The sequence below is a fragment of the Microtus pennsylvanicus genome, chromosome 3, assembly GCF_037038515.1.
Source record: "Microtus pennsylvanicus isolate mMicPen1 chromosome 3, mMicPen1.hap1, whole genome shotgun sequence".
Taxonomy (NCBI): Eukaryota; Metazoa; Chordata; class Mammalia; order Rodentia; family Cricetidae; genus Microtus; species Microtus pennsylvanicus.
Genome location: NC_134581.1, coordinates 125,531,677 through 125,540,877, shown reverse-complemented (window position 1 = coordinate 125,540,877; position 9,201 = coordinate 125,531,677). Strand labels below are relative to the sequence as shown.

At 46.8% G+C, this 9,201-nt stretch overlaps 2 pseudogenes; one reads left to right on the top strand and one right to left on the bottom strand.

The window, feature by feature from the left end:
• Nucleotides 1-3,495: 3,495 nt before the first annotated feature.
• On the top strand, nucleotides 3,496-6,198 carry LOC142846691 (DNA fragmentation factor subunit beta pseudogene; annotated as a pseudogene).
• A 167-nt stretch (nucleotides 6,199-6,365) lies between these two features.
• LOC142846690 (DNA fragmentation factor subunit beta pseudogene) lies at nucleotides 6,366-8,325 on the bottom strand (annotated as a pseudogene).
• Between the last annotated feature and the right edge of the window lie 876 nt (nucleotides 8,326-9,201).

The window sequence follows — 9,201 nt, the reverse complement described above, 5'->3', positions numbered from 1 at the left end:
TTTCACCTCATAGTATGTGGCAAGTACATTCCGATCTGAATTTCAAGTCATAACAATGCTACAAAGTTGCTAAGAACCTCTTACCTGTGAAAGCAGTAGAGTATACTGAAGAATAAACTATAACCCCAAAGAAGTAATATTCTATCAGACACCAATATCACCATTAAAAAGTATTCATTTTTATAAAACCAAGACAACTCCTGACTGCAGAGAAAATAAACAATCATGTTTTCAGAAAAAGAAGTCAACAATAAATCTCAGGTGGAGACATTAGCATATTCTTGATGATAGAATCCCTAGGCAATTTTTTGCCCGGCAATCTTGTCTACTTCCCATATCCAGGAGGATAACATGTTTTTCTTTGGGTTCACCTTCTTATTTAGCTTCTCTAGGATCACAAATTATAGACTCAACGACCTTTATTTATGGCTAGAAACCAATTATGAATGAGTACATCCCATGTTCATCTTTTTGGGTCTGGGTTACCTCGCTCAGGATAGTGTTCTCTATATCCATCCATTTGCATGCAAAATTCGAGAAGTCATTGTTTTTTACTGCTGAGTAGTACTCTAATGTGTATATATTCCACACTTTCTTCATCCATTCTTCCATTGAAGAACATCTAGGTTGTTTCCAGGTTCTGGCTATTACAAATAATGCTATGAACTTAGTTGAACAAATGCTTTTGTAATGTGATAGGGCATCTCTTGGGTATATTCCCAAAAGTGGTATTGCTGGGTCCTGGGGTAGGTTGATCCCGAATTTCCTGAGAAACCGCCACACTGATTTCCAAAGTAGTTGCACAAGTTTGCATTCCCACGAGCAATGGATGTGGGTACCCCTTCCTCCACAGCCTCTCCAGCAAAGGCTATCCTTGGTGTTTTTGACTTTAGCCATTCTGACAGGTGTAAGATGATATCTCAAAGTTGTTTTGATTTGCATTTCCCTGATCACTAAGGAGGTTGAGCATGACCTTAAGTGTCTTTTGGCCATTTAAACTTCTTCTGCTGAGAATTCTGTTCAGTTCAGTGCCCCATTTTTTAATTGGGTTAATTAGCATTTTAAAGTCTAGGGGGGGGGGGGTTGGGGGGTTTTTTTGGTTTTTTTTTTTTTGGTTTTTTTGGTTTTTTGAGACAGGATTTCTCTGTGGTTTTGGAGCCTGTCCTGGAACTAGCTCTTGTAGACCAGCGGGGTTAGTGAAGATCTTCTCCCAGTCAGTAGGTTGCCTTTTTGTCTTAGTGACAGTGTCCGAGAAAAAAATTGGAATCTTGGGGGTGGGGTGGGATGGGGGTAAGGGGAGATGGGGAGAGAAAAGTGAGAAGGGGAGGATGGGGGCAACTTGGGGAAACGGGATGATTGGGATAAAGGAAGGGTAGATAGGGGAGCAGGGAAGCACATATATTAAGGGAGCCATCTTAGGGTTGGCAAGAGACTTGAACCTAGAGGGCTCCTAGAGGGGCTCCCAGGTGCCCAGGGCGATGTCCCCAGTTCCTTGGGCAGCTGAGGATAGAGAACCTGAAATGACCCTATCCTATAGCCATACTGATGAATATCTTGCATATCACCATAGAACCGTCATCTGGCGATAGATGGAGATAGAGACAGAGACCCACAGTGGAGCGCCGGAATGAGCTCCCACGGTCCCAATGAGAAGGAGGAAGAACATGAGCAAGGAAGTCAGGACCGTGAGGGGTGCGCCCACCCACTGAGACAGTGGGGCTGATCTATTGGGAGCCCACCAAGGCTAGCTGGACTGTGACTGAAAAAAGCACGGGATAAAACCGGACTCTCTGAACATGGCGGACAATGAGGGCTGCTGAGAAGCCAAAGACAATGGCACTGGGTTTTGATCCTACTTCATGTTCTGGCTTTGTGGGAGCCTAGCCAGTTTGGATGCTCACCTTTTTAGACCTGTATGGAGGGGGGAGGACCTTGGACTTTCCACAGGGCAGGGATCCTGACTGCTCTTCAGACTGGAGGGGGAGGGAGAAGTGAGGGGAGGGGGAGAGGAGTAGGAGGAGAGGGAGGGAAATGGGAGGCTGGGAGGAAGTGGAAATGTTTTTTCAATAAAAAATAAAAAGAATCCCTAGGCAACTGGCAGATATTAAAAATCCATTAGAAAACTTAAACCAGACCTCTCAGAATACCCCATATACAAAGTTCCAAAATGTATAAGCTCAAACTAAAAAGCATAGATCTCCAAAAAACTGATGTATGAGTCTGAGCTTGGCAGGACTGGGCCAGGCAATTCATTCTGTGACATTCTACACACCACAAGATCTGTGTAAGCATCCTTGGCCTGTACAAGAAGATAAACTTCTTCCTTCCCTTCCCCAGCATGACAGGCCAAAATATTTCCAGGCTGAGTTAAACGTCCTCTCAAGGGTAAAATTGGACCAATTCATAACTGTTGGGGTAGAGCAGTAAGTGCACAGCAGGACCAGACTTAGAAAAACTTCAGAGTTCAGTGTGATAGCACTTGGGAGAGGCCGATAAGGAAGAAAGAAGAGGAGGAAAGAGAAGGAGGAAGAAGAAAAGGAGGAAGAGGAGAAAGATCAAGGGAGGACGATGTAGGGCTGAGAGAGAAGTGGAGGAGGAGGAGGAAGGAAAAGGAAGATGGAGGAACCGAGGGTAGCTGTTTTTCAGGTGAGGGGGTTCCCAGCACGGTGATTCCAATAAACCAACGCTGACGTGGAATCTAAACTCAGCTACTATATCAAACAGCAGAATAAACTAAAACAGCAATCAATAAAACTATATCACATATCTAAGACCTATTCAAAAGTGAGAGAAATAAAGGCAGAAAATATCAAAGGGAAATAAGCCAACTGGAGAGCTGAGTCACAAGGTCTCCAACTTAGATCTGGTCATTTGGAGATGAAAGTCAATGACAAGGGAGAAAGGGGTGGGGAAATCAGACTAATGAAAAAGGTTTGTTAATCTAAGAAATGACTAGAGAAAGGAGATTAAGGACTATAAAACAGGGTAGAAACTTTTTAATTAAATTGATTCATGGGTATAAGGCCCAGTAAGTATACCAGTAATTTGTTTCATTAGAAGAATGAAATAAAGCTGGAGAGATGCAAAGACAACACCACCAAGTCTGACAATCTGAGCCCAATCCCTAGACCCAATGATGGAAGGAAAACCAAGTCCTGTAAATTGTCCTCTGACCTCCACACGTTACATACATACATGTGCACACACACACATATACAAAAATAAATGAGAATGGATTGAAATATACCAGTTTTCTAAAGATTGTCAGGCAATTATTTTCTAATTTTTATTTTATAAAGTTGCTTATAACACATATAAAGTGCAAAGATATAGAATAATTAAATGTCAAAAGTATGAAAAGTAAACATTAGCCAAAAGAAATTAGGTATACTAGAAACAAACTCCATTTTAAGGGAAGAATTGTCACTTTAGATAGTGATATTCCACAAGGATAAAAAATCAATTCATCAGGAAGGTATGAAATCCTCAGTGCATATGGATTTCGAGTACAATTTCTGGGACTTGAGAGATGACTCTGTGGTTAAGCGTATGTACTGCCCCCTAGTGGAGAGCCTCTTGCAGAGACTCAGTTCCTAGCCCCAACTTAGCGGCTTCCAACCATCTGTAACTCTAAGATCAGATGCCCTCTTCTGGCCATTGTGAACTCCTGTATGCATGGTGTGCATATATAAACTTACACAGTCAAACAAGTATACATATAAAATTAATAAATGAATAAATATAAAAAACTCCCAAATATGTTAGGCAAAAAAAAATGGAGGAAAATGAGAAGCAAAAAGTCCACTAACATACAAGAGACATGAACAGCAACTACCAAATACCAAAGTTGAGCTAAATAGTACATATATCAAACACTTTCTTTGGAAGTGCTCATGGAACTTGTGCCAGATTACTATGCAAATTTAATATGATTTAAGTCATTCAATTACATTCACTGATCACAGAGTAATTGGGCTAGAAACCAACTGCAAACAAAATAATCAAATTAATTTAAATGCTTGGAAACTAAGCAATGCACTTCTGTTACCTTGGCAGCACTAAAAGAAATAAAAATACAATTTTCAGTTGAATGCTTTAAAGGATGACTTGGGGGCTGGGGAGCTCCCCGGTAGAACTCATGCTTAGGTCTCAAGAGGTTCTCAGGAACAATGATTTTAAATGTGTATATAAGAATAGAGAAGTTCATATCTGTGGCCCATGTTGTCACCAAAGGCCACATGGATGCCCGGGGTCTAGGCTGAAACCTGTGGCCATGCTGGTGTCCAGGGGCCATGCCACCACGGGGGCATGATGACCTGAGTGGCCTGTGCTGCCACCAGGGGCCATGGTGTCATCCAGGCCTGGCCTGCTGCCGAGGGCAGTGTCTGGGCCCATGGGCATACAGCAACTAGGGTCGGAGTTGATGTCAGTGCCTCCTGCTACCACCAAAGGCCGTGGGGATGCCTGACATCTGGTCAGCTACTCAAGACCATGTTGGTGTCTGAGAGCCATGTTGCCAGCAGGGCCATACAGATCTGGGTGGCCTATGCTACACCAGTCATGGTGCTGTCCAGATCAAGCTGTTGCTGAGGGCTATACCTGGGTCCATGGTACTTCTGCAGCTGGGGTTTGTGTTGACGTCCATGGCCCATGTCACCACCACCTGGCCATAATACACATTTTAAAACTACCAAGTGATTAAAAACTTGAATGAAAAATGCATGACCCAAAAGTCTATAGAATTTGAAACTCGCTATATCTGTTAGGAGTGGTTTGCAGCCTACAAAAATCTACAATTTGATACTATGAAGGAATACATTGATTCTAAATAAAGATAGAGAACCCTCTTCTGTGTATCAAGACGGAAGCAGAGAAAAAAAGGACAGGCAGGTAGACATTGAAAGGTACAGTGGAAATACATAGACTATCAATCCCAGCTACGAGAGGGGATGTTTCACTACAAAGTCTACAGAACAGGAACCATTTTCATGCAATAAACTTTAAATTTTAGAAAAGCAAATTTCTTGATATATATATATAATCAAAACTTATCAAGAATAAAATTCAGAATCTTACCAAGACAAACAATTGCACCTATTACAGAAAAAATAAAATCCACAAAGAACTCCTAGAGCAGACGACCCAACTAGTGATTTTTCCTACTTGTTTTAAGGGAGAAATACCAATAATATAAAAATCCCTCCAAAGTAAAGGCTCACTTATCAGTTCTATGAAGCTAAAATAGAAGTGATTAAAATCTGATAACAAGCTAAGAAAATTTAAGCCAGATGAACACATGTGACCATCACATTCGACTATGCTCTACACTTAAAATATTAGGGACTTGGACTGGCGCTGGGCTCCTGTAGACAGCTGGCACCCTGAGAGGACTGCCTGTGGGCAGGACAAGCTACTCTTCCTGTTCTCCAGCTCCCCGTGTCCGGCTCCCGGCTGATGACTATTTCCCGGGGCTCCCCAACCACGACGCTGACCTCCTGCTGCTCACTGCTGGCCAGACCTGGCAGGGCTTTGTGAGTGACATCACCCGCTTCCTCGGCGTGTTTAATGAGCCACAGGCTGGGGTCATCCTGGCTGCGCGGCAACTGCTGTCAGATGAGCAGGCCCCACGAGGCAGAAGCTGCTGGCTGACCTCCTGCATCATGTCAACCAGAACATCACTGCTGAGACCCGGGAGCAGGACCCGTCCTGGTTTGAAGGTTTGGAGTCTCGATTCAGGAATAAGTCTGACTAACTGAGATATAGCTGTGAGAGCAGGATCCGGGGCTACCTGAGAGAGGTGAGTGCTCACACCTCTGCGGTGGATGCAGAGGCCCGAGAAGAATTCAAGCGGGTCCTCAGCTCCATGTGCCAGAAGCTCAAATCCCAGAAGTACAATGGCAGCTACTTTGACCGAGGTGCAGAGGCCAGCGACCGGCTCTGTACTCCGGAAGGCTGGTTCCTCCTGCCAGAATAGAGAAGAAGCGCACCGTGGTGCCCACGCTGGCGGAAGCAGTCCAGGATGGGAGGGAAGTGAACTGGGAGTACTTCTACAGCCTGCTCTTCATGGCCGAGAACCCGAAGCTGGTGCATATTGCCTGCCACAAGAAGACCACGCACAAGCTTCAGTGTGACCCTAGTAGGATCTACTGGCCCCAGGCAGGATCCAAGAAGAGGAGGCCTGCTTGCAAGCGCAGGTGACGCACGCCAGGCCCTGAGGTGATGCAATGGTGATGGGGCTTTCAGAGTCTTTCCGACAGACCTGATCTGAGTATCTTCCCAAGGACTTTCCAGAACCTTCTAGAGTGACAAAATGTAAGGGTAATAGCCCCATCACCACTGCATCACTTCAGAGGGCCTGGCGTGCGTCACCTGCGCTTGCAAGCAGGCCTCCTCTTCTTGGATCCTGCCTGGGGCCAGTAGATCCTACTAGGGTCACACTGAAGCTTGTGCGTGGTCTTCTTGTGGCAGGCAATATGCACCAGCTTCGGGTTCTCGGCCATGAAGAGCAGGCTGTAGAAGTACTCCCAGTTCACTTCCCTCCCATCCTGGACTGCTTCCGCCAGCGTGGGCACCACGGTGCGCTTCTTCTCTATTCTGGCAGGAGGAACCAGCCTTCCGGAGTACAGAGCCGGTCGCTGGCCTCTGCACCTCGGTCAAAGTAGCTGCCATTGTACTTCTGGGATTTGAGCTTCTGGCACATGGAGCTGAGGACCCGCTTGAATTCTTCTCGGGCCTCTGCATCCACCGCAGAGGTGTGAGCACTCACCTCTCTCAGGTAGCCCCGGATCCTGCTCTCACAGCTATATCTCAGTTAGCCAGACTTATTCCTGAATCGAGACTCCAAACCTTCAAACCAGGACGGGTCCTGCTCCCGGGTCTCAGCAGTGATGTTCTGGTTGACATGATGCAGGAGGTCAGCCAGCAGCTTCTGCCTCGTGGGGCCTGCTCATCTGACAGCAGTTGCCACACAGCAGTCCGGATGACCCCAGCCTGTGGCTCATTAACACACACTGAGGAAGCGGGTGATGTCACTCACAAAGCCCCGCCTGAGAACTAAACAGGATGCAAACGCTGAAAAAATGCAACACAGATACTGAACTTCCGATATCTCTGTGTGGACCTCCAATTGCCGCGCACCGTGCCCCCGTGTCTGCATTAGGTGCACTAGACCCCAGTTCGCGAGCTTTGGGCAAGGGGCTGGAAGTTGAGAATACAGACAGAGACAGACCGACACACACAGACCTTTTTAACACTGATACAAAAGCCCCAAGAATGCCCCCTTTATTGTGTCCAGGGGCAGCTTATATAGGGATAGCCACACCCCAGCCAAACCCACCAGAAACCACTCTCCTGCCATCAGGAACTCCTGAAGGTCTCGTGCTCACAGCAGCTGTAGGCACTCTGATCAAGGGAAAACAAGTCGCTTACAAGAAATTCAGGATCTGGAGTCTCACTACTCCCAACATATTCCCCCCCCCTAAATTTTTTATAAAGCAGAAGACCCTCCTGACCACACAGCCTTTTGGTCTCTACTGCACCTAGATTCACTAGGCCAGCACTCTATTGAACCTGTACTCAGGAGAATAGTGGCTTTTAGGGAACACAAGAGAGCAACTTAAGCCTGTAAGACTGATGGTTCCTCATACTATCTCCCACACACCCTCTTCCCCTCAAGTGAACAGAGGTGTGTGACCATATCAGACTCGGGACTTTTAGGAGTGGCTTTGCCATGACCCCAGGAGCAGTCAGAAACCACTGCTCCTTCAGCAGTCCCCTAAATAACATACCCCAGCTGCCATACCCCCTAAATTTTTTATAAAACAGAAGACCCTCCTGTCTTAGGTCATCTCAGAAGAGTAAACCCTTACCCGTCTTTGGGAGGCCCTCTTCTGTAGAAGTGCCTGTCTGCAAAGGAGTCTTCATAGTTTGTGCAGTATATGAATGCCCATGGCAACAGGCGTTAAGATTGCCAGCAATAGGGTCCCCAATCACCACTGGACCCAGCCTCCCATTTGAGCTATGGTATTCAACCATCCCTTTGGCTAAACAGTTATAATCTGGAGTGCTAATTGTAACATTCCAAGGGCTATTCAAGTAACCATTGAGTTGTTTCACCACGTGAGAGGCATTAGCAATATTAACAGATGTCATACAAATGGAATAATCCATAAATCCACGCTTTGCCACTGACTCTTTGGCATGCAGAGCCTGGAACTGCCACTGCCTTCTCCTTGCCCCTCTGCTGCATTCTCTGGCAGCCCAGTGGGGTCTGTGCTCCAGCACGTGTTGTTGCGTTTGCTGATACTCTTGGCACTGCTGTGGCATCCGCCAGACTAGGCACTGACTGGGCTGAGGCAATGTGCCTTCCACCACAGCCACCTAGCAAAGTTCTTCCAGCTGCCTTCTGCCCCAGCTGCATTCGTTCTGGGTCCAAACTGGTGCCTGAGTGGAGCGGAACTCGGGAAAGCAGGCTTGCTGCTCTGGAACCACTGAAGGGGCCCCTACTTAATCTTTTAGGGAATTTGGGCGTCGTCAATCTGGCTACTTCCTGCTGAGCGGGGACGCTGCATTCTTAGGGGTATTTACTGCAATTTACTCGGACATTCCACTCAGACGCAAAGGGGGAGAGGCAGCTGGAAGGTGGAGGTTCCGCAGGGCGGAGCTGCGGGCCAAACCCCTTCGGTGAGGGGCGGATCCGGTCCCGGCCAGATGCCCCGGGCTGGGACAGAGGTCCAGGCCAACTGGAGGCCAACAGGCCTTGTTGCCACCGAGCTGCGCTTCTGCGCCCTGGGGCCCGCGCTGGAAGCGGGCCTAGCGTTCTTGCCTCATCGGTCCTCGAGACAGGTCCCAGGGTTTGCACACCTCGCAGCCCCTCAGCGCCTGCCGCCTGGAGCCACTCGGCCTTGGAGCCGCTCACACTCCACTGCAACATTTCAAGAGGTCTCGGGGATTCAAACCACATGAATATCCAATAAATCCTTAGGCTCTCATCATCTGTGGAGACAAAAACAGACCTCCTTTCAAAAACATCAAATTCTTAAGCCCATATTTTAAAGTCAAGATACCTTTTTCTTAGCAGTTCCTAGAATCAAATGTCTTTCTCCAGTCCAGAACACAAAAGACAACACGATCAACATATCACACATCTGTACACACTTATCTCTTTGAGCTATATACATTCTATCTTTTCCAACACATACG